Source organism: Orcinus orca, chromosome 15 (assembly GCF_937001465.1).
Source record: "Orcinus orca chromosome 15, mOrcOrc1.1, whole genome shotgun sequence".
NCBI lineage: Eukaryota > Metazoa > Chordata > Mammalia > Artiodactyla > Delphinidae > Orcinus > Orcinus orca.
Genome location: NC_064573.1, coordinates 34,458,461 through 34,483,802, shown reverse-complemented (window position 1 = coordinate 34,483,802; position 25,342 = coordinate 34,458,461).

The following is a 25,342-nucleotide window of genomic DNA, read 5'->3' as shown; positions in this document are numbered from 1 at the left end:
TGGACAACTAGGGTAAACTAGCATTTCTAAACCATGGCACTATTGACATTTTGGGCTGGATAAGTCTTTGTTGAGGTGGGGAGATGCTGTCCTGTATATTGTTCAGTGTAGGATTTTAACCATCCCTGGTCTCTACCCACTAGATGCCAGTTTCATTTTTCCCCAACATATGCCAATGAAAAATGTCTCTGGATATTGCCAAATGCCCTTAAGGGGATAAGGGCAAAATCACCCCAGGTTAAGAACTATTGAATTAAACCAAGAGGAGCGTTATGGGAATTAAATTAAAAGTTGAGAAGAATTTCAAATAAAACAAGTTGGAGTAAAATCAACCAAACATACTAATTGCAGAAGACATTACTGCAAGACTACTGACTTTATCTAGTGAAATCTAGAACTTAATTTCCCTAGTAATATAATAAAATAATTTTCTAAAATTCCAAATAATTAAAAAAAAATCAGACTACAGCTGAAATGTTTCTTCAGGTATTGTTATAGCTAATACATTTGGAGGGGAGGATCTCCATGAAAAATGAGGCCCCAGTCAACCAGGGTTGCTTTGAGAGCTGTGTCCTGCAGTTCTACACCTCATGATTACCCTACAGAGGATGCAAGCATACCCTGGGGCATCAGTGCACATCCGGTAATCAGAACTAGACAAGATTTAAAAGGAACAAAGAAAACACGCATACTGATTTCTGCTGCATTAAATACATTTATGCATCAAAGGAAAATAACACAAAAATGTTTCAATTTGAGTTACATACTTAAAATTCCATTTTTAAAAAAATTCCATGTTCTCCAGCAAATTTGGTTATATTTTTATACTTTCATAGCCAAATGGTTTCCTTTTTGTGGGATGTTTCCTGGAATATAATGAAACTGGCCATGGCCTTTGGAAAACAAAATATGCAATTGCCTGTTTAGCATAACAATACAAAGGAATGCATTTTGAAACACTTCATAAAAATTTGGTATTAGGAACTTCAGATAGAGTTACTTTTTATTAACTCACAGTAATAGAACAAAATGTGAACCTGGGAAAATTAAGTTTGCAGATATACAAGAATTCCTGTATTTTAAGCGTTATTTGAATAAATTCTAGCTCCAGGTAAAATTATAAATCTGCTAATATTTGGAGGATACAGACTCCATTTCTTCTTCAATAACTTATTTTCCTTCTTGAATGTGCCAATCCCTGGGCATCTAATTCTTTGATGCTTTTATGTGTAATTTATTTATTTACTTATCGAACAATTATTTATTTAATATTTATGGTGTACCAAACATAATATTCGACAGTGATATTATCAGAATGGATAACTCACAGAACTCCTGTTCTCCCTGGCCTTGTTTCTCTCCTTAATTAAAGTTTTCTTGTCCATTTTTATTTCTTCCAAAAGTAGTTTTCCTTTTACCCACAGAGTGTTATTCTATTTTAAAGATGATATGATGAATTATTACTAGTATATTTCTTGATATATGACCCCTCTTTGACAACAAAATCATAGGATATTTTTTAAATTACAAATAATAAAAAGTAGAAAGTTTTCAGCATTATGACTTGAGTGGGGCCAGCATTATTTGGGAATAAGGCTTATTATAGCATCCCTTTAATCACGTGTCCTAGGGAGACTATATTTCTGATTACTTGGAGTATATGCTTCCCCATTTCAACATGTTTAGGAGCCCATAACCTACTTTTCTTGTCTTTTGAGAGGAAAAGCATTGGAGTATTTGATTGCTTGGCTAAAAAGACTTAACAAGTGATGGGAAAAGAAACAAACAAAGAGAAAGCAGATAAATGAACTGATTAATCATGTTTCTGATACACACTTGATTTCTTTTAGGTCAAAACACTAACTTCCCAGTGCCCCAATCATATTGAGTTCTTGATAACCCAAAGAAGAACAATCTGTAGTTAAAAGTATCAGGGGATTGAAATATAAGTGAGGAAATGGCTGAACAGTGACTATTTCCAGAACTGTTCTAGGCCCTGCAGAAGTGTAGAAACTATGCCATAACTCATTTCTCTTAGTGATGCAAGCATGAAATACTCCAGAGTGTCAAAGTGGTTGTGGATCAACATGAGTTGCCATATTCAGGGATGATTCCACGGTGAGCTTTGATATATCCTTTAGCTGTCTATATGTCATAAAGAAAGGAATTATGTGAAAATAAGCTTTAAATGATTAAATCACTCCAATTTGCTTTTATTTACAGTTGTATAATTCCTGAAGATAGTGTTTGAACTGAATACACTCTGACAGCACAGCAATACAATTCCAATGTTCAGTGTGAAATCACACTTCTATACAGATCCCTTACCTGCTTTGCTGCCTTTTCCTCTATCTGGTTATCTACCATTCACTATTCAGTAGATGATTACCATCTTATTATATTTCTATCTTAAGATGGAACAAGCTAAGTAAAACAAGGGAATATGAAGAGAATCTAGAGAATCCCGTTTCACAGCACCACAATGAAATGTAATTTGTATTTTTCAAGATTTTGAACCATTGTTTGTATTCAAGAACACTTGGATCTCAGTGCTAGTAGAAGGCAAGTAAAAGAATAAAGTATTATTTTACTGTACTCAAAAAGTTTGGTTCATAACTCCCTCTCCCCAGATTTCCTCCAGGTATTATTAAAGTCCTTGGGAGTTTGTTTTTTAATTAAAAAAAAAATGCTCTAAAATCTCAGACTGTCCACAAAAGGGCTGTAGTACTATGAATCACAGGTAGGTAGTTTTTGCAAACTTGATTTCAAATATCTGAATCTTTGTATTTTGAGATGGTGAGAGGTCATACTTTTCTACCATGAGTAATGACATGAGCTGGTATCTCTACTTGATGGACTTGTGGCCAGAAAAGTACGTCAAATAAAAAGTGCTCCCTGGGCTTCCCTGGTGGTGCAGTGGTTGAAAATCTGCCTGCTAATGCAGGGGACATGGGTTCGAGCTCTGGTCTGGGAGGATTCCGCATGCCGCAGAGCAGCTAGGCCCGTTAGCCACAACTACTGAGTCTGCGTGTCTAGAGCCTGTGCTCCTCAACAAGAGAGGCTGCGATAGTGAGAGGTTTGAGCACCGCGATGAAGAGTGGCCCCCTCTTGCCACAACTAGAGAAAGCCCTCACACAGAAACGAAGACCCAACACAGCAAAAATAAATAAATTAATTAATAAACTCCTACCCCCACTATCTTGTTTAAAAAAAAAAGTGCTCCCTTATTAAGCATGTATTGCATAGAGTCAGATGTCTCTAAGACATCTTGGAACAATTTTTTTTCTTATGACTCTGTAACACATGCTTAGTCAGGTAGGGTCATAATTTGAGAGCATTCAGATGATTCTCTGTTTGAATACATTTCTTTTACCAGTACGCCAAAATTATAGAATATCTATCATTAGACATCCTCTTTAGTTAAGGCGTTAATGTTTCTTATTAAAATGAAAATATATTATTAGACATTAATATCTTATTACTAATTAGCTAATCAATTTTATCCTGACTAAAAGAAGGACTATGAGACAAACGGATATAGGACCAGGGCAAGAATGTTTATGAGGTTAAAAATCAGTAAAGGCCTGAACCATGGGGCATTGCTGGGAGGAATGTTCATATGAGGCAGCACAGAGGAGGGATTCTAGGAAGGCACATCATATTCTGGGAGCACTGAGAATTTCAGATCTGTCTCAAATCTTGATACCAGGGTAATCATATATGTTAACTGAGCCAGTGACCTAACCTGAAATGTGTGTGTGTACTGGGGGATAGAAAGGAGTCAATATCTACATGACTCATATGGATTTGCGTTCTGAAAATTTAGATTTACTTTGGAGGAAAGATGTGAGACAGATTTTACGACTTTTTATGGGCATATAGAGTACCTAAATTTCAGCAAATAACATGGCCACAATTTGGTGGATATGTGTTTTTGAGAGATACTGAGAAAATAAAGTAAAACAAAACAAAACAAAGTAATGATAATAATAATCATAATGTTTATGCAGCAGCCAGTGCACAGAATGAGACCCTGTAAAGATCGACGACAGCAAAATGTGAAAGAGAGTAGAGGAAAGGCAGTTATTGGTCATGAAAGTTGTCCCAGGGTGTGTCACTCTTGTCCTTCCCACATACATCCCCAGAGAACAGTCCTCTCTAGGTAGTAAATCCTAGTTCCTGTGGTCCCTACAGATAGAATATTAGTTGGCATAAGGGAAGTCATGGTCTACATTAATAACAACTAAATATTTTATATGTAAAGTAATATAAAATCAGGGACTCTTCCATGCATTTTTTATGGAAGGGCCATTTCTGGCTGGTTAAAAAGGCCAGGACGGAAAATAAATTACAGTTATCTAGAGAGACCATCTGCAAAAGTGTAAGGGTAATTAAAGGTGGAGAGTCTAGTGCTTCAGCCTGACTTTCCAGACATCATGATGGAAAGACACTCCTCTGTCTCACATTCTAAATAATAATAACATACTTTATTATCATATCACATTACCAATTCACTCACTATTAACACTTCACTTCCTAGAATATTTATATGCTTAAAACCTTAAATTTCTCATTAGTTCTCAAAATAACTTTGGAATTAATGATAAGAAAACAGACAGAAATGAGTAAGTCAATTTTCCCAAGTCACACAGGAATAAATTATTGGAGCCAGGTTTAAACCCAGGCAAGAGGGAGAACTACTAATTATAAGACATAGTGGATGACTTTATGGGCCTTTGCTTGGTGTGACCTCAGTAAGTCTCTTAACTCTCATTGGTCAAGTCTGTAAAATGAAAAGTGTGGCATTGGAATTCTAAAGTCCTTTGTAACTTTTAAATTCTATGACTTAGTCCTAGTGAGTCACCCTCATATCTCACTAGAGGGTCAAAACATAGATTGCCATATAGCAGAAACTTGCCTTTGTATTATTTCACTTTTAGGAATTCAATCCAAGATAATATAAAGAAAAGATGAGAATACTTGTCTGAGATTTATATATACTAGCACACAATTTGGGAACAGCTTCAATATCTAATAGAAGGGGATACTTTACATTTTGTTACAAGGTCATACTCTTATTAAAATCATATTTTCAAAGAATAATTAATGATATTGAAAAACTCACAATACAATAGTAGGCAAAAAATAAATAGAAATAAAATTATTAACATAGGGCTATCTGGTCTTGATTTATATTTATGTATTCATGTATATATATGTTTATATTCTTTAAAGGTAAATGCAAGCAAGTATTAGTTTTTATTTTGGTAACATAATTATACATGATTTCTATTTTCCAAATTTTTCCAACAAGCATTTATTTTTATGATCAGAAAAATAAAATCTTTTTGAAACAAAATGTATTTAATGACCTATATCAAATTCCATGAAAAATTTTCTTCTCTCTTTTCCACATCTGATCATCTTAGAGAATCAATGAAGATCTGAGACTGACTTTCCCTGGATCCCCCAGGAATCTGTGACATTCTTATTGCAATCATTTAGGTAAATCCTTGAAATGGCCATATACTTTCTGGAATGACCATATACATTTGGAATGATCATACAGATTTCCTTCCTGGAGGGTATGTTGATGGCACCAAGTTATCCATGACCTGAGACTCTTTCATGAAAGTGTGTGTAGTTCTGTTAAACCCATGGTCATCTGATGCTACCTCTAATAGTATGTAGCACATTGCTTGCACTCAATAAATTTTGTCATAGTAATCAATGATAATGAGGTGATAAAAATAACTGAATTTAGTAGCACTGATACAGTAGCTCTTTATGAGTTGCTGGTAGGGAAAGCAAGTTGTTAGCAAAACCAGGAAGGCCTTGGTGTTCAGTATGATAGACCTTACAGAACAACAACCTGTGGAGCAGAACCAATCTCAAGTGTGCAAACATGAGGGCCTGCAGTAGTATCTGTTTGCAATTCTCAGAATTAGGGCTGATTAAGTAATATAAAGAGAACTAGAAAATTTTTCTTGACTCCAATTATCTCTGAATTATATCTATGCTATTATGACAACAGGATTTAAAAAATCTGAAAATGTCATGGACTTGGTTATGTTATATAGGCAGATTCAGTGTGACTTTGTTCCATTGCAATTCATATCTTTCCCAAGGAATCTGTCCCAATCATCCCGATTTTAATGTTCTTTCCCCTTTCCTACTGTTGTTAGCACTTATCACCTTATTAGTGCATTCAGATATTTGATTATTTTATTTTGTACCTTGGATTACTTATGCAATTCTCCCTCTATATCCTCTTTGTGAATTTGTAAATTAGAGGATCATAGGCTTGATTTTTTTTTCTTTCTCACCAAAAAGTGATGTTAGAAAGTTACGGCTCTTATGTGCAAGGCCCTAGTCCACTCCTAGGAAGTAACAGTGGCCTGAGGATTTGATATGTAATTATTTATCTCTTTTATTATTTTCTTCTCTCTTCACTACAAGTTAAGTTGTAGGAGGGTACAGTTTTGTTTTATTCATAATGTAACCCCACGACTGAAAAATTATCTGGAACATAGGGAGCATTCAATAAATATTTTTGAGTGAATGAAAGAATATTTAGAAACAATTACTCTTCCAGAAAACATACATCACTTATGAGAGCTTACCTCATCATTTCTCAAAAAAAGCCTTTCAAATCCATGGGGCTTGGCTAGGCTGGCTGGGGTAGAGTAGGCTGATTTGAGAGCATTCAGCCTAAATATTACATAATTTCCTTTGCATTTATCAGAGAACTGTGTTAAATTCATTCATTTTTCTCAGCCCCTGACATTAACCTGATTACTTCCTAACACTCAATTGTGACAGATGACGTATTTCTCGTATCCACCTTTCATCATGCTCTCTAATCCAAGACATCAAGTTTAAGCTTGTTTAATCCAAAAGAATCACAGTTGACTGGATCCCCCCCTCCAAAAAAAAAAACAAAACAAAACAAAACATGGGATTGGCCACAAAGGGGATATTCACTAAATACCTGTTGTGTAAAATGGCATACTCTACTTGGACACCAGCCATAACAGTGAAGAAATTCCTATGTGTATAAGACACAAAGTAAAAGATGTATAATAATTATAATTGTTATTATTCAATAATCTGTCTTTGTTTTCAGTTAATACACAGAGGAAGTGGATTATGCAGTTATATAGCTGTAGATAGTAAATATGAGATACGCATATGCTGAAGAATTAAGACTATTCTGACTTCCCCCAACACCTATTTTTAGGTTTTACTGAAAGTCTCTGTGTGACCAGGGAATTGAAAAATAAAATACATAATCAAACAAAACTTAAAGAGGTTGTTTTCTATTGTTGAAATTATACTCCATGAAGAGCCAGCTTACTTATGTATTCCAATGTCGTGTGTCTGTGTATGCGTGTGTGTACTTTTTTACTGAAGATACCATGTCTCTCAGAATGTAAGTTGTTTTGGTTGAAATGCCTCAAAGCATAACCCAGAGCTAGGCATAGGAGTAGGCACTAGAAACATCTCCAGATTGCTAGGCTACTGTTTGAAGATGTTTTATGTTTGTGATCCCTATATTGAACAAGGAGAGTTACTGCTCATCTACTCCAAAAGATTTACCGTCATCATCCTCAAAATTAATCATAGAGTTCCTCATTTGAAAATGTCCTTAGGGATCATTTTTGCCAACCCCTGGTCTTGAAACATGAAATTAATTTACCCCATGCTGAATGGGTGATCATCTAACAAATTCTGGAATGAGGACATGTAAAAAGTATAAATTCAAGGCTTGAATGTTAAATATGAAATAGCAGCAAAAGTAAAGAGGCACCAGAATTCAGGAAGAATAAAGGACAATTGACTTTTAGAAAATTTGAAAAAGAGAAATGATACCAAGTCTGATACTAAGTAGATCAGTGTCAGGAAACATCACCCTTTACGTGAAAGTAAATCGACAAAACCCCTTCCTTTCCACCTGTGTCTCTTTCACAGTCCAATTAAAATCACGTTTTCTTTGAACACACAGAAAAAAGAAAGAAGCGTCTGGGCACGTAAGGGACATCAGTCGTCTGGCTCTGCTGACAGGTGCATTTGTCATGCCCTGGGGAGCAATGACAGTGCTTTCAGTTTATTAATTGAGAAGATTATACACCTATGATATCCACATTTTCTCATTCCCTTTTTTGGATAGGGGGATGGAGGAGAAAAATGGACATTCTACATTTAAGAAGGAAAAAGAAAACCTCTTTTTTGGTTTTATTGCATTCTAATTAAGCATGAAGGAAATGAGAGGTCTTACAGCAAGGCAGCAGGCTTGAAACACTGACAAGGTCAATTATCTCTTGATAAGCCCTGCACCAACAAGGATTAATAATATGACTAATATTAATTGAATGTGAGTTCATTGAGTTTTATTTCTTATTTTAAAGTCTCTTGGCTGGTGTGCATGCCATGGTGTGCGGAGAATGATGGATGGAAGTGATAGAGTCACTAATATACCCTTAGATCCCTGTGGCCTGCTGGGCACACAGAGGATGCAGGTTTTATTTTCTTTTTTGGTTTCTGGCCACCACCATCCTGGCAGGAACTGAAAAAGGTCTAGTTTTATAATGTAATTTGTTCCATGAATGAAGAAAGTGCAAGAGACTTCAGACCTATGAATTCAGAATTTCCCAAATGAAACTGAAGTGCAACTAACCGATGATATCATTTAAGGTGAAGCAGGTCTACTGGATTTCTATAGAAGATAGCAGGTCCTACTTTCTTTAATTGCCTCCATCATCACAGATGACTTGTTTATTGTGAATAAATATGTATAATGTTTGCTTTAATTTTGTGCGCCTTTGTTATGAAGTTAGGAATGTATGCCACAGACAAGACTTGTTTTGAATGAATTGAAAAATGGAGGCTAAACTTGTATTGGGTATTGAGATCTTTTAACTGATTTTCCTGACTTGGTGATTGAGATGCTACTATTTTCATCCAATTTCTTCCCCACACATGACCTTTCTTTTATATGTAGAGATAGCTAACCTCCAGTCACTGATCACATGAATTCACATCTCTCCTTTGCAAAGTTGAGAGGGAATGTAAGAGGTTGTAGCACCAAGAATATAGTAATTCCTTGTTTTTGAAACATTGAATCTATAAAATGATATAGCACTTTATTTTACTAATCCTTTGTGTTTGAAATGCATTTTGCATTTTTTAAGAATATAGTTAAAAATGAATGTTACTCATAGAAATGAAAGTGAGAGAACAAATGAAAATAACTGTAAGTGCAACAAAAGTCACAAAGGGCTGAAAAGTGATTTGAGTTCAGCTTATTGAAGCCTCAGAGGCATTAACTGCACATGAGATTTTAAACATAATATCAACTTCCAATTTAACTCATCTTTAAATTATTCCTATCTGCCTCAGCTAAATGTTAAACCTCCCTCCTCTGAACTGATAGTCCAAAATTTACTAACCTTAATTTGGCCAGCAGAAACTAGCTTTACTATTTATATCTCTGTCATATTGCAATTCAACCCATATGTTGGTGTGTTTGATCTTTCATGTGTGTGGTCTTATCTCCTCAACAGATAAATTCCATTTCTTTAACAGTTTCATATCCTGCAGAGTATCAGGCAAGGCAGAGGATGCACTAGGTGCTAAATATTTAATTGAGTAAATAATGTTCCCACTTTTTCAGTACTAGATCTGTGATGGGAAATCAGTGACAGGTATATGCAAGGTGCATGTGGAGGTGTTTTTCCCCATGTTATCCTGATATCTCTAGAGAGTCATCTGGATTTAGCAAATAATGATCATACTGGGGTAAGAAGTAGGAATCACAGGACATGGTAACTACTATTCAAAACTATCACACCATAGCATGAAGTGGGAATAAGGGGATGAGTGAAAAAACAACTTTTACTGAAAAGAAGAAAGGAGAGGAGACTCATTGGTGGCAAAACAAAGCCATAAGCCAGACTCCTCCAGAGGCACCAGAAGTTCAGAGCAATGAAAAAGGCGTTGGAGAGGTTAGTGCCATCTGTAAGTTTACATGTTGATAGCTTAGGGGGGAAACAATTACAGTTATTCAGAAATACTGTTGAGAAAGTCCATAATTAAGCAAAGCAATATTTAAATAGAATATAAATAGTTGGAGGTATTGTTTTCTGTTTTGATTATTTCCTGATTTTTCTTGGGATCTACCATTTAGTATTGTCCAGGAAGAGTGTGAGATCCAGGGCCTGATGATACAGTTTCTGATACACAATCTGCTCAGTGATTTTGTCTGCACATTTTCCCTCCTCTGTGAATGGGGTTGGCAACTACACCTGCCAAGAAGTGACAGCAGTCGCGGGCTAGAATATTAAAGTCTGATGCGTGTGACTGGGGTTCAATGAAAATACATCAGGGAAGATGAAACCCTTCCAATTCAGTTGCACATATTGCTCTGCAATTTTCAAAACCAAAGTACCTGGAGTCTTATTGAAACACATTGCAATGTCCCATCACCCTTGTCTTTCAAAATGTGATCTGACATTGCCTTCTCCATTTCCCATTTTCTTAGTTAAATGCAAAGCATATTTGTAAATGATATCTATTTTACTGTGAATAAGGTTTGGATTCCTTTCTACTTCATGGCTGTGTGCTTTACCTCTGCCCTCTTAATGCATTTCTGTGAAATACATAAAAGTGGGGCTCATCATCCAGACAGGCATCTTCCTAGTCACTATGATGAAGAGAGTGACATGGTATGTTCAGAGTCATACTTTGTACTTATATTTGGAAATATACATTGCAAAAATGACCTTTAACATTTTTTACATAATAATCTCTATTTGTCCTTATAGAATTGTCTATATCCCTACTTTTTCTAATTCTGTTAGATGATAAGAATCTAGTTGGGTTGTAGAAGGTACACTTGATGTAAGAAGCAGACAGTTCTATATTTTTGTCTGATGGTTGAAGAAATATGACAGATTTCTCCTGCCCATGGCTAAATATTGAAGTCTGTATTTTCTGTTCGTACCTGAAAACCATACTACTCATTTTGAAGCCTGTCTCCTCAGAAAGGGGAAGAGGCAAAGTTTTCCTGCCCGTTATCCATCGTTCTAGCACATTCTCTTTGTGTTTTTCCTCTCCATAGTCCTGAAAATGAGATTCTTGGGCAGTACGAAGTGAAAGACTCTTCATGTGGTGGTAGGTGGAGCATAGTCAACTTTGAATGGTACATAAAGTATTAACTTGAATAATAAGTCTGCAGTTTAAGATCTATGTGTTTTGAGGTAAGTTGCACACACTTTCTGAGCCTCAATTACCATCCTTAAAATGAGAATATTAGCATGTATTCTAGAATGTGAGAATTAAGGGAATTAAAGGAAAAATCCATGCAGAGCAACCATTTCTAAGAAAGGTAAGAAACAGATAGGGGTTACTTAACTCATCTGGAATCCAAATTCCTTCATTAGAAAATGAAAGTATTTAAATAATTAGTAATGCACACTTTAATGGACCTGGCATTAACCTTGTGCTTCATCGATAGTAGCTCATGGAACATTCATTTCAATTCTATGAGGTTACATCATAATTGTTTCTGAAAGATTAGGAAACTAAGGCTTAAAGAAGAAATTAGGTGCCCTAAGTTGCCCAGCTGGCTGATAGGGCTGAAACTATTTGACTTCAGAGGGCTACTAGCACTCACTGCAGCATGTTTTATAGGTATTACTATTCCAGTTAATAGACAAATAAGACGTATTTTGGTGAAACACTGTTTAGGTTGAGGGAGATAGACCCATGCCATATAAACACTGCAATGCTTAAAAAATATTATTGGGAAATTTATCTCAAAGATAACCCGTAGATGTAAGAAACTATCTTATGCAAAAGTGAAAGTTTACTTTCCATGAAAATATGAAAATATAGAAGATCTTCTTAACTGATGCTCTTATGAGTTGAAACTTTTTTTCAGAATGCATTTTTTTGCATCTGGTTTGTTTTAGATATGACATGATAACATATACAAAAGTCCTTTGAAAAATAGAAACGTTTATGTTTGTATCAGTTAAATCAATGGCTCATTTGGCAGTAAGTTACTTGAAACAACTTCAGCTCTTCTGCATTTCCATTCCTGAAGAAAAAAGGCTGTAAGAAGGGATTGTATTTTTTTTCCCAGCAAAGGTTCTTAGCAGGAAGGAAAACAATTTCTATGCTTTTAATTTTGCAGAAGGGAAATGACATAGTCTCCTCAGGCCCTTACTTGGACAATTCTGTATAAAATAAGGTAGCAGATTAGAAACAGAGAAGATATGCTGATAAAGGTGAAAAGTTACTAGTGATAACAAACAGCAGAGGAAGGTGGTAGAACTACTAACATGAAATAGAAGTGCCATGGAATTCAAAATACAGGGCCACTACCAGAAGGAGAGGTATACAGGCTTGGCCCACCTAGAACCATGATTTTTGTTCATGAAGATGACTGAGACAGCAAGAAAGCATGAAACTATCCTCATAGTCACCTATTTAAAAAGGCAGATTCTTACTAAAAAATGTTCTCTCCCAAATTTTATCATAAATAATGTGGGTTGCTTTTTTTTTTTTTTTGCTTTGTATAAAGAAGTAATCTTAATTGTCTGAAAAAATACTATCATGGATGAAACCTGTGTTATTATACCTTGGCAAGCAAATGACTTTGAGTCTGTATGACAAAAGATTGACTTACTGCCTGAGATAAAATGTTGCAGCGTGAAGAACCTTTCAATACAGTGATTGAACATATCTACAAATAGTAATCCATGTTGGGGGCCAGGAAGAAAAGTTGTTGTTTAGTAAGTATTCTCTTCAACAGGGAAGTCTTGACCAAAACTCACCACACAGCATGGGTTCATATAACTCAGTTGCCTGCTCCTTCAGTCATAATATTGGTTGACTCCATTAGAGAAAAAATCAAATTTTCTGGTATTATTTAAACCAAGCAACTGGTGTATCGTATGATTTTATGTCCTTCAAAAGTGGTGACTAGTCTAAAACTATCGAGAACCCTGACTGTAGATAAGAGAGGAATCACAGGAATGATGGGGTTTGATTAAGAACCTATTTCAGTCTGGTGATCTTAACCAGGCTCATTATTTCAAATATCAACTTGTTTTTCTACCCCATTTTTTCTCCTGAATTCTAGCCTTATGCCTCCAACCACCTAGTTAACATTCTTTTTTAGGTATGCACTAGACTCATGCATAAAATGCGAATGGATGTGGTGTGAGTTGCTCTTTAAGGATGGTTAAAATTCGGCAAAGAAGAGAGAAGGGAATGCACACACATGCAGCAGCACAGAGTTGTACAAGAGCATAGCATTGACCAACTAGGAGAAAAGGGAAAGTCACAGCACAATTATGATAAATGGGAAACTTATTTTGCAGTGGACAAAATAGTACATTTTATCTCCAAATATGATAGAAGAAAATGAATGAGAAATTCTTCAACGTCTCTATGAAAAGTCCAGATTAGATGCAAAAACAGAGGAGCTAAACATTTCAGCTTAATGGCTTTTGAAATTTTAACATTTCAAGTGTCCCCACAATTCTAATTGATAAATATCCTTCTGGAATTCCTTCAGGTTTTCAAGTAACTCTCCAGTATTCAATAGAAGGAGACAAGAAATCAAAATGTGCCTTCAGATTTTGGGGGGCATTTTGTACAATTTCTATGCTAAGTCAAGATCCAGTTCAAGAATCAATCAAGGTCTACCACCATCCCCTACCCCCTAGCTTGGCATATTCCTCATTATGTTAAAATGGCTACAGTTTTTATTGTTGAAGCCCAAATTATCTTCATCTAACTCTTTCCCAGCAGCAATGAGCTTAGAAGCAATAGGATAGCAGGAATTTTCTTTTATGTCTCCTCTTTACCCCTAATATTTATTGCCTGTTCATTGCAAGAACAAGCATGAAAAAATAAGACAATTTCCAAAGACAGTCTAAAATCCCAAAAGGTAAGATATAACCATCTGGAGTACAACAAGCACATCATATTTTCTTTCCTTAGCAAGACAGTTCCGAGTTTTACGGAAGGCATCCCAGTAGGCAAAGACCTACTAGCTGTTTATAGCTCCCTAAAAAATTTAAAAATAATAATAAAACCTCAATGTTTCTTTAATGTCACAGTCTGAATTATAAGCAAAGAGTTGGCACATCTCTCATTTTACTCATTCTAATTACAATTGCCTTGTCACTGAGATGCCAACCTGACGAAGAGCAAATCAGGTAGCAAATCCCCAGGGGCCGCTTAGTAACAGGAAGGCTGTTTCCAGTGGAATCAACGTGACAATTTCTTCTTTCCCTCTTCAAAGTCAAGAGTCCCTCTGGACATATTCACATTTGATTATTTTCACTAGGCTCTCTGTCTTCAACTGCTTGATTAGCATCTCACTCACCGAAGAAATTAGACTAAAGTTTATGACCATTAAAAGGAAACCAAAGCATGTGCATGGGTGTCTGCTCATGCATGAGTCACACCTATGAAAACCATTTTCTTAAGTGGGCACCAAGAGTTGGCACTGATGTTAGTGTTCAAGGACCACCCTGTGTGTGTGTATGTTGCCGTTTATGGTTTTAGAAGGTGATCTTTTTACGCATTTCAGTCTAGAAATATGAAGTCAGAAGTTTGAAAACTTTAGGCAAAGGTGTGCAAGTTGGTTCTATAGGTACCTGATTTTCCTCTTTCTAACTTTAGAGCAGCTGTGCTTAGAGATAAGATCATTGTGCCTACTGCTATGGAAATGTTTCATATCAAACAGAATTCTCTCTGGTAAAATACTTTCTATAGACTGCTGCAATTAACATTAAAGAGGAATTAATACATCAAATTAAAACTATTCTGAGAATAATACCAGGATAGTCTTCTCTTAGTCCATCCCCAGCCCTTGCTTGTGATTGATCAGTGGCCCAGGGAATAAGATAGAAAACAGACCTAAGGAGCCACAATTCTGCCTTAAGAATCATTTCTCCTACATCTTCTTTGACATTTTCCTTAAACCTTACCTTGGTCAATAGGACAATGATTCTTAAACTTTGGTATATAAAAAGGGCAGGTAACTGGACACCTGGTCCAGACATCCCACTCTACTACAGGTGAGGTGTACCCCAAAAATCTGCATTTTTAACAATAAACAGGGGTGATTATATTAGAAACACTACTGCAGTTATTCTCCCAGTTCCCAAGTTCCATAATGATAATGTCTGTATCATAAAATTGTCCACAGCTCAACTAGAGTGCACTTTTAATTATGATGTATGTCAGCCCCTCCCAAGTAATTTCTAAGAAAGGACTGGGTATTAACATTTTCTTTTTGCTACATAACATCCCTTACATAATAAGTGCTCAGTAAATACCTGCTGGTATGAGTTGATTTAATGTAGAAACCAAAGCCATTTTGTTTAAGTGTCTTCTTCCTAGAAGCTAAAGTTTCTTCTGCCAACACATAGACCATATTGCTTTGAATTCTAAATTATTCCAGAAGAACATTAGTCTCTTCAAGGAGGTTGGTAATGGTGGACTAGCTCTCTCATGGGACTGCAGATTTCTTGTCTACATCTCCAGCTCACACTAGGTGAAATGATTCAGTGTTTCTGTCCAATGCATGGTTGATGGTCTGGCTCCTTCACTCATGGCCACCTGAGCTGCCCAAGCTGAAAAAATACACCTTTTCCTAGGACTAGAGGGTCAGCCAATGAGAACAGAATTATATCAGCCAGGATATAGATTAAATGCTGGAGTTTTGGACTTCATGCCAAAAACTAGTTTCATATTCTCCTTCATGCTCAGAGATCAGCAAATTGAATTCTCAGCATTTCATGTGACAACTCTGTGTCTGGTGCCTTAGTATTCCAGGGAATGAAGACAAGTGAGTCATTGTCTTTGCCCTCAAGAAGCTTGCAGTTTAATTTGGGAGACAGATGATACATATAGATAAAATAAAATAGGAATAAATATTTAAATAACACTTGATGACGGAAGGGCACTAAGCATGTCATTATTTGCCAAAGAATACAATTGTTCTAGAAACGTTTAGGGAAGAGAGAAACAATCTTCAAATGGAGTGATCTGAAAAACCATCAAGGTGGATGTGACTCTGGCTGACTGAAGCAAATAGATGGGTCTGAATACACAGGAGATTTATCTGCCTGAGTAGAAATGAGCCCAGCCAGAAAGGGGGGAGGAAGGCAAAGCTGGTCTTCTTTGCTCCTTTGTCTCTACTATAAATTGGCATTCATTTAAAGATCTGCCAGCTAACCCATCACATTAGAGCTACCCTCTCTGACCCCACCAACCAATAGCTTTGCAACTCATATGTTCACATAGTTCCTAACTCTTACAGAATATATTTTTTATATACCAATTTTGTACTTGACTGTTACATGCATACTATGCATTTTTTACGTCTGTACATCCCTCTCTTCTCATTGAAGCTTCTCTCAGTATTTCATTTTCATGATGTCAACTAGCAATCAATTAATTAATCTTTACATAAATAACAAATGAGAAATTTAAGGGAAGACTTGGATAAAAAGGCAAAAAGGGGTACACTTTACAGAGAGACTGGTTTCTCTCTTTTTTTTTTTTTTTAGTAGAACAAGAAGTTTATTATTCCCACTCAGTAGTTCCTGGGGGCTTTGATGTTAAGTCATACATAATTCAAGAAATACCAGGAATCTTCTTAATCTCAGTGACCATCTTTAACACCACCTCTACAGGGATCTCATTGCCAGGGGTTGCAGGTATTCCAGTCATGAAATCACTAGTAATAAAGGTTTGAATAACCACAGATCTCTGGCATGAAGGCTGCTTCTGAAGTGGGTTCCGATCAAAATGTAAAGGTGTCAAAATCACCGGCATCTGGCTGATATTCCCAGCGTACCCAGACTCCCTGAGAATGTTATGGGCCTCAAAATCAGCTTGGCGTAAAGTACTGAGCACCCCTGTTGTCAAGAAAGTGGGAGTAACATCTGTAGGAGGTTCTTTAACTGGTGAGCCAAATATATAGACAACTCTGTTAATGTTGTGAAACATGTGAGGTATAAGTCTAGCCAGGAAAATAAGAGATTCCCAGTCAGGCTCATGCTTACTGGAGATTCCACACACATAACTATAAGAACGACAGTCACCCTGCACATCCACAGTTTTAATTGGTAGCAGGAAGGCATTCAGTGAATGCAGACTTGTAATTTGCATCAGCTTCTCCTGATCCTCTTCTGTTGTGCAGGCTTTGACTCTCTGTAATAGTGTATGTGGCTTTTTAATGCTTGCAGAAAAATCAGCTACTATTTTCAAAATATTGTTGGTTTCAGGAAAATCCTTACAAATGTAAGGCTCCTCAGCACATATTACTCTGATTGCCAGGCCTGGACCTGGGAATGGATGCCTGGAAACTAACTCTTCTGGAAGTCTAAGTTCTCTGCCTAAGATTCTACTTCATCTTTATGAAAATCTTTCAAAGTTTCTCTCAGAGAGAAAAGTCTCAAGTCACATCGGGAGGGCTGTGACTCAGGTAAAGTAAGTCCATATCAGCAGGAGATGTACACTCAAGTCTAAGCAGGGTAGAGGTTCTATTGTTCATTTCACCAAATTTCTTGATTTGTCAGTATTCTACCAACACCTGATCACAGAAACAGTGCACCTTAGTCCCACTCTATCCAAAATGCCTATAGCTTCCCATTACTTATGAAGGAATGGTCCTTTGAGCCTCTATAACAAGATTCCTCCCTATCTCTCCAAACTACAATGCCATTGCTCAGTTGTCCATTATGTTAACTTCATTAATTATTTTCCTCACTCACTTTGTATTTTTTCTACCTTAGCCTTTGGCGCAAATGCTCCATCCAGCAGGTAAGGCCTTTTGTTCTTCTCTTTGATCTGCCCAAAGCTATCCCTCCTGACCCAGACAGAGCTCAGAGGTTTTTCTAGACATTGTTGATTTCTTCTCATTTCCACACCCTTGTGTGTAGCGGCACAGGCATTAAGTACATGTGACTGATTTGATTGCATGTGTACCATGTATGTGAATGACTGCAGATCATTAGATGAGCCATTATTTACCTAAGTGTGTGTTATTTGAAAAGGGTAGACTTTTGGACATAGGAGCTGGAATCAGTTTCCTGTGAAACCCTTAGTCTCAGTGGCTGGAGGGGTGCTGACCTCATTGGGGCATCCAATGTGTTTTTATAGGTCCACACAGGAGTTAGTGGAGGCTACAGAGGAGGTTTCCCATCAAGCCTGCCTAATCTACTTGATTCTCCCCAAATAGAGACTTTTCCACAGTAGGAGTAAAACATATCTCAGATGTCCTTCTCCCCTGTCAGAATAAAGTGAGTTGCATACATTTGGGCAGTTTAGGTGGTATGTAAAATGCAAACAAACATTTACAAAACCACTGCCCTTTGCAGAGATATGATGGACACTGTACATTCCTATAAAGAGGGGGTGATTGTACGTAAATGAGCCTCAAACTTTTAGGAACCATTGACAAAGAAACTTCTCTATTTTTCAAATCATTGCTTCCAGCTTCAGTTTAATAGCAGATGAAGCAGTTCAGTCTGCCTGGACCTGAGCTGATAGAACTCATTAGTGGATGACTCTGGTGATCAGAGATGGTTGCAAAGCCACCTTTTCCCTCAGGTAACAATTCAAATACCAGAAATGTGTTCCAACTATGAGCAGCATGTTTAAAAGAGAAACTCAAGTGTGACTCAAAGCTAATATAAATCAATCACTATTAAAACCTTTTGGAATACAGCTCTCTTTTCCTCAGCTCTTCATGTCAAATACCAATGAGCATGTCATATATTATTATTCCCTAGAACCTTAAAGAATGAAGAAATCAACAGACATTTAGATAGGCACCAGGAACAGAAACAATACTAAAGTGAGTGAAAACAAACCTAACGAAATGACAGTTTTGTCTTTTCAGGACATCCATGACCCAGAGTTGCATCATACAATCACTCAGTTAAATAATGAATGCACTTATAGCTGAGGAGGGAACAGGGAAGATTAAATGAGAAGGGAGGTGTGAAGGAATGGAATGTTTTCCGTGCTTAGAATGGTACCCTTGAGAATCAATAAGTTTAGGGAAAAAACTGGAAGGAAGTTCTAGGTACAGGCACCTGAAGAACAACTGACTTAATCTCAAACTAGAGATGCCAATGAAAGAGTGGGAAGTTTTCTCATATGGAAGGAATTCATGTAAAATAAAGTTTAATTGAGACCTAGAAAATGGACCTCATATGGGAATGATTCCCTGATAATGCAGAAATGACAGAAAATGTGTTAAAATAATTTAACGGGTCCAGTTGTACTTGATCAAATGATTAACGGTATTCCATCTGCTTTCTAAATGTCCCTACCTTCCACTAATTCCTCTGAAATTTTGCCATTTCAGCCAAGCTGAAATTTATTAGCACCCACTTACTGTGATTTACATGCTGAATGATTTGCACATGTCTTTCCTGGGCTATTTGCATGCCTTTATTAGGAATACAGTTTATTTGGGGGCACATTTGATTTATAAGCATTTGGCAAGTCTGCCCTTCTATTCCTTTTCCTTTTCAATTTATGCAAAGGCAGAGTTATATTCCTGGGGCTCATTCATTCCCTAGGAAATTAATTTTTTTAACTGAAATCTTCTGTTTGGTAAAACATTTGTAACAAATTAGATTCAATCTCCTTTGCTTGGCTACAACAAAAAACAGTAGTTAGAATCAGGACTTCCCTTTGATAACATTTTGAACTAGATGAAGTTTGTATACAGTGATTGTGGGCTCAACATTCTATGCCTATGTTCTCTTCTTTATACTTTATCTCAAAATACAGAGGTATCACTTAAAAAATATTCCCATATGTAAATCCACTCCCCCACTCCCCCCACCCCCCAGTTTTGTCTCCTACTTTTCCACCTTTAGAGGACCATATCTCACTGCCTGCCCTTAGCTGTCAAGAGGAAAATGATCTCATAAAATTATACCACCAGAGTGAGAATGATGTCCGCCTCCATAAGGCAGGTGGGATTTGAAATGGAATGATTAGAGAAACAATGCCTTAATTATAACTTCATAATTTATAATGAACCATTCATATACATTATGTAATTTGATCCTTGAAACATTTTTCAAGATAATTATTATTCATGCTTCAGTTTTACATGTGGAAAAACTATAACTCTGTATAGATAAAAAAAGTAATTTAGGAGAAAACTGGGGGTATTGGGTGTCCCAAGCCTGGTCACCTATCACTGAATTCCCTAAGTTCCCAACCGGGCACTGGCTCCTTAGTGAGTGCTAAGAGACAATGAATGAATAGTGGAGTTTTGTTTCTGGAGCAGACTCTGAGATGCATTTTCTCCTGGGCCAGGCAGGCAGCTTTCTTTTGTTTTTCAAATCCAATTACCTGGGTGGCTTCCTCTTCTGCCTAAAAGTGAGGAAGAGGAGAAAAAACTGCGTTAGAAAAAGGTTGAGTGCAACTACCGGGGAATCTAATTTAGGAGGTGATCTCACAAGGCCTCGTACCCACACAAAGGTCCACAGCAGGTCATTCTTGTCAGCTGCTCCAATCAAACTATTTCCATTTTTAGTCTATGGCTGTTCAGTGACCTTGTCCTGTGGCACAGCCAGACAATATTACTAGAGAAATAGGAGCTGCAATAGCCTAATTATACAATTACACATTCATTTAACCCCTAGAGAGCTTAAGATTTTTCTGAAAACCAAAGAAGTGGTTGGCTGGAAACTCGTTTTGAAAGATTGTCTCACCCCAAGATACAGAACCTTGTCCACATAAGGAACATAAAATTATTACCTAAGTCACACTGGTGGACATCATGAGAAAAATAAAATTACTGAAGACATTGAAAATTCATAGTAATGTAGCCAGATTTTGAAATTTATAACCAAGTTTGCATTATTTAACAAGGTAAAGTTTAGCAGTGTAAGACATTTTGCAATCAGATTGTGTCCAAACATTTTTTTATTTGAACAATTCGTGGTAGGACTGTCATCTATTATCTACCTGTGTTTCTTTGCTCTTGTTTAATATCAGGAACAAGATGCTAGGAAAGAGTAGTGGCTTCTAAAAAAAAAAACAACATTAAAAAAGGAGGAAGAAAGATCAAATTCTAGAGAACAGTCCCTTCCTGCTTTTATCTATCTTAAAATTGATGAATTCATGGTTAGTTGCCAAATTGTCTTTCTAAATAGTAGTGACATGTGCTGACATCAACAGCAGGATGGGAAAACTTTTTTCTGTAAAGAGTCAGATAGTAAACATCATAGTTTTTGCAGACCGTGTGTGCTATCTCAATTCTTAACTCATTTCTGTTGTTGTAATACAAAATCAGCCTTGGAAATTATGTAAATGTATGGATACGGTTGTGTTCCAATAAAACTTTGTTTACAAAAAAAAATTGCAGCAGGCTGCATGCGACCCATGGACTACAGTTTGCTATCTCCTGTTCTATAGAGTCCACAGGGTATTGAAAGGTATGGTAATATATGTTAGGGGGAGATAGGTCATTGTTTCTTTTCTTTTGTCTCCATTTTCAAAGCTGTTACAATAAACTAAAGGAGTTTAATAAATATAGTATTTTTCACAGTAAAACTGAAATTAAGTATAAAAATGCCTCATCAGAGTAATGAAAAAACAAACAAATATGTAATTTTACTGAGCAAATCACAAACATCTTTAACAACTTCAAGGAAAAAGCCCATTTTTTATTTTTATTTTTTGCATTCTGTGTCATTTCAGTTGATAAAAATTTGGACACCGTAATGCATTTCTGAGATTACTCTGCTACAAGCAAACACAAATCTCTACCTCTACAAAATTCTCTTTCTTGTTGTACCCTGCTTTCTCATGGCTTTTGCTCATGTCATGCTTCTGTCCTTTGGTAATCTTCCTTACTTAGACTGTACCTTCCTCTTTCTGCTAGATCCATTTTAAAATTTCAGGACTAATCTATGTCCCATATTTCCCCATAATGCACAGTTGGCTACCTAAACTGGCAATTCCATTGTTATCTTCCCTCCCCTGTCTTCAAATCTAGCTCCAGCCTCCTGTTTCCATGGTCTCAAGGTGCACATCAGTGTCTTTACATATTTTCATAAGTAGAGTTTTGTACAGAGAGAAGGCATTAGCATTTTAACTCATCTTTTCCCCTGTCTGGAAGGTGGATTCTGCAGAGTAGTCCTGCTACCTATTGTATTTCATGTAACAATGAACATCTGTGAGATGACTGGACAGAATATAAGACTAAGTTTGGAGCTCAAGATACTGGCAATTTTTGCTACAGTGCTGTTTGCAACTTTTTACACCAGTTGACTCACATAGAGGTCCAAAAACTATAATTTCCATCTCATTATACAAGGTTCTATTCATTTCAGCTAATCTGCCATATTCCTGGGAGTGAGTTGAGATATATAACTAGCCTTGATATCATCTCTACCTTACAGTTACAGAAATAAAAGCTAAGAAATTTCAGGGAACTAACCTCAAATGGCATAGGTGTCACTTTTATTGTAGACTACCTATAATGCTATATGGTCAGGCAAGTGTTCCTTCTGGTGTACACATTGCCACTTTGAGGATAAATGTGATCCTTGTTACCAGAATTAAATGATCAAGGATAAAATTGCCTCCTAGAAATAAATTGACATAGGAAAAGCCAAACATACAGAAACATCAAAACATTCTTGCCATAATGAGTGTAACCAGAACAGGTGCTTCCTCTTGGGCACTTTGCAAAAACACAGCCTATTTGAAAATGCTCGTTACATTCCCTTAATTTCTCTACCCTCATTCCTTAATAATTAAGGAATCAAATTCATGGTGATGATACCAGGGCCCCATGTCTTAATTGACCATTTGCATCTACTCCTCATTCCTCACCTGAAACTATCATCTTCCTTTTAGGACATCGCCTGGGACAGCTGGAATGCTGAGCAAAATCTCATAAATATGAGGTTTCAAAATGCAGCCAGACAGTTGCAAAAACTGTAATGGACTGAGGTTTTCTAACTCCTGGGGTATTGGCTTCCTTTACTTTTGTGGAGATGTGTTTTCATATTTGGTGCTCCTACCACATCTTCAAAAGTCTGCAATCAGTTTCCCTTTTGAGGACAAAAAGATGTCAGATTTTCTCATATTTTCGTATCTCTCCTAAGCCTGATTAAGGAAGCCTTGGGTCTCTATCCATTTTATCTTGTTGGCAATATATATATATAAATATATATATATATACACACACACACACACACACACACACACACACACACACACACATATATGCATTGTAGAATGATCCTTTTGCATCCTTTTGTATGGCTAATAACCAAGATCAGGTGGATAAATGAAAAATCCCACAATATTTGCTGCTAAAAAGGGGGGAGGAAAGGAAATTTTGGTATATTTCTAAGTCTGGTAGCAAGGAGGTATGTTGGTGGGGCCAGTTGGAGGATGTTCAGAGGGGACATCCTGACATAAAATACAAAAGGAAAAGAGAAAGACATATAAAAGGGAAAACATTGTGACAGAAGGAGAAAAGCAAGATAATAGAAGCCATCTATGTATAACTTTAGGAGAAAGGCATCCTTAACTGAGCAGACAGTGCCTCTAGTTACAAATCCTTAACCAACAAGCTATGAAGACTTGAATATTTTAAACAGTTCTGTAGTTCACTATATTTATCTATCACCTAGGAGTAGAAATAATAACCCATGTGTGAGCATCAGAGATGGTTCTGTGCCACATACTCCATCTCCTTCCTCTGTAAAGTTCTCAAACTTTGTTTAAGTTTTGGATGACCATGGCACTTTCTACTATCCTGGGATGAAAGCTTATTATGAGCAATCATGATAATTCATTCTGCGAGCCTGCTCTGAGTTCACTCAAGGGCATATGACACAGCCAAACCTGGCCAGTGATATTGGAGGAGACATCTACTGGGAAGTTTCTGGGAAAGCAACCTGCCCAAGGCAACACAGTTGTAAGTGGCTAAGCCAAGATTCTAACCCAGGAAGTCTGACTGTCTTCTTTTGAGAAATGAATAAGGAACACCAAGAAGTTATTTCTCTGACTCCACAGCAGACATTCTCAAATTGTAATGTCAGAAAGAATACCTCGGAAAGTTTATTAAATGCAGACTTCCAAAGCCCCACTTTTATTTTATTATTTTATTATTAAACACTCTGGTCATGTTGTGGTGCACGTGAACTTGGAATCGTACCATGAGATGCACCCCCTGAGAGGATTCACTAATTCTAGCTCTGTGAATGGAGCTGAAGAATGGGCAGTTCCTTGACCCTGTTATATACAGTGGTTTATTTCGTCTGGGGAATTATATTGTTTATTCTATAGTCCCATGGAGGTAAGTGTATGATTTTTTAAATGGTTTGTGTTTGGTGAATAATGCTAGATTTCTGTCCCTTGTTTAGACAGAACATGTACCAACTGCTTATTATATATACTGGTATGTGCTTGATGTAAGTACTAGGTAGTCATTAAGAATGCTAAATTCATTTGTTTTTTCTTCTAGAACAGTGTTTCCCAGTAGAATTTTGTGAAAATTAGAAACATTCTATATCTATGGTGTCCAACACTAGTAGAAGTTAGTCACATGTGGCTCCTGTGCACAGGAAATATGCTTATTTCAGCTGAGAAAATAAATTTATAGATTTTATTTAATTTTTATTTATATTTAACTATCCACTGTAGCTAGTGGCAATAATATGCAGCTTTAGAGTAGTGTTTATATATGTACATGCAGGTAATTTAGAAACTTGGAAAATTATTTTATCTTACTGAGAAGTCTAATTTGTAGAATGGTCTATTCCATGAACTTCATTTCTCTTGAGAATCTAATACATGATTCTAAGCCCGGTGTACTCAACCCCCAGGCCACTCACTGGTACCAGTCCATGGCCTGTTAGACACTGGGCAGCACAGCAGGAGGTGAGCAGCAGGCAAGCAAGCGAAGTTTCATCTGTATTTACAGCTGCTCCCCATCACTCACATTACCGCCTGAGCTCTGTCTCCTGTCAGATCAGTGGTGGCATTAAATTCTCACAGGGGTATGAACCCTACTGTGAACTGCGCATGCGAGTGATCTAGGTTGCATGCTCCTTATGAGAATCTAATGCCTGATGATATGAAGTGGAACAGAGGCAGTGATGATAGTGCTGGGGAGCGGCTGCAAATACAGATTATCATTAGCAGAGAGGTTTGACTGCACAGAGACCATAATAAATCAACTGCTTGCAGACTCATATCAAAACCCTATCAGCGAGTGGCAAGTGAAAAAAAGTTCAGGTCTCCCACTGATTCTGCATTA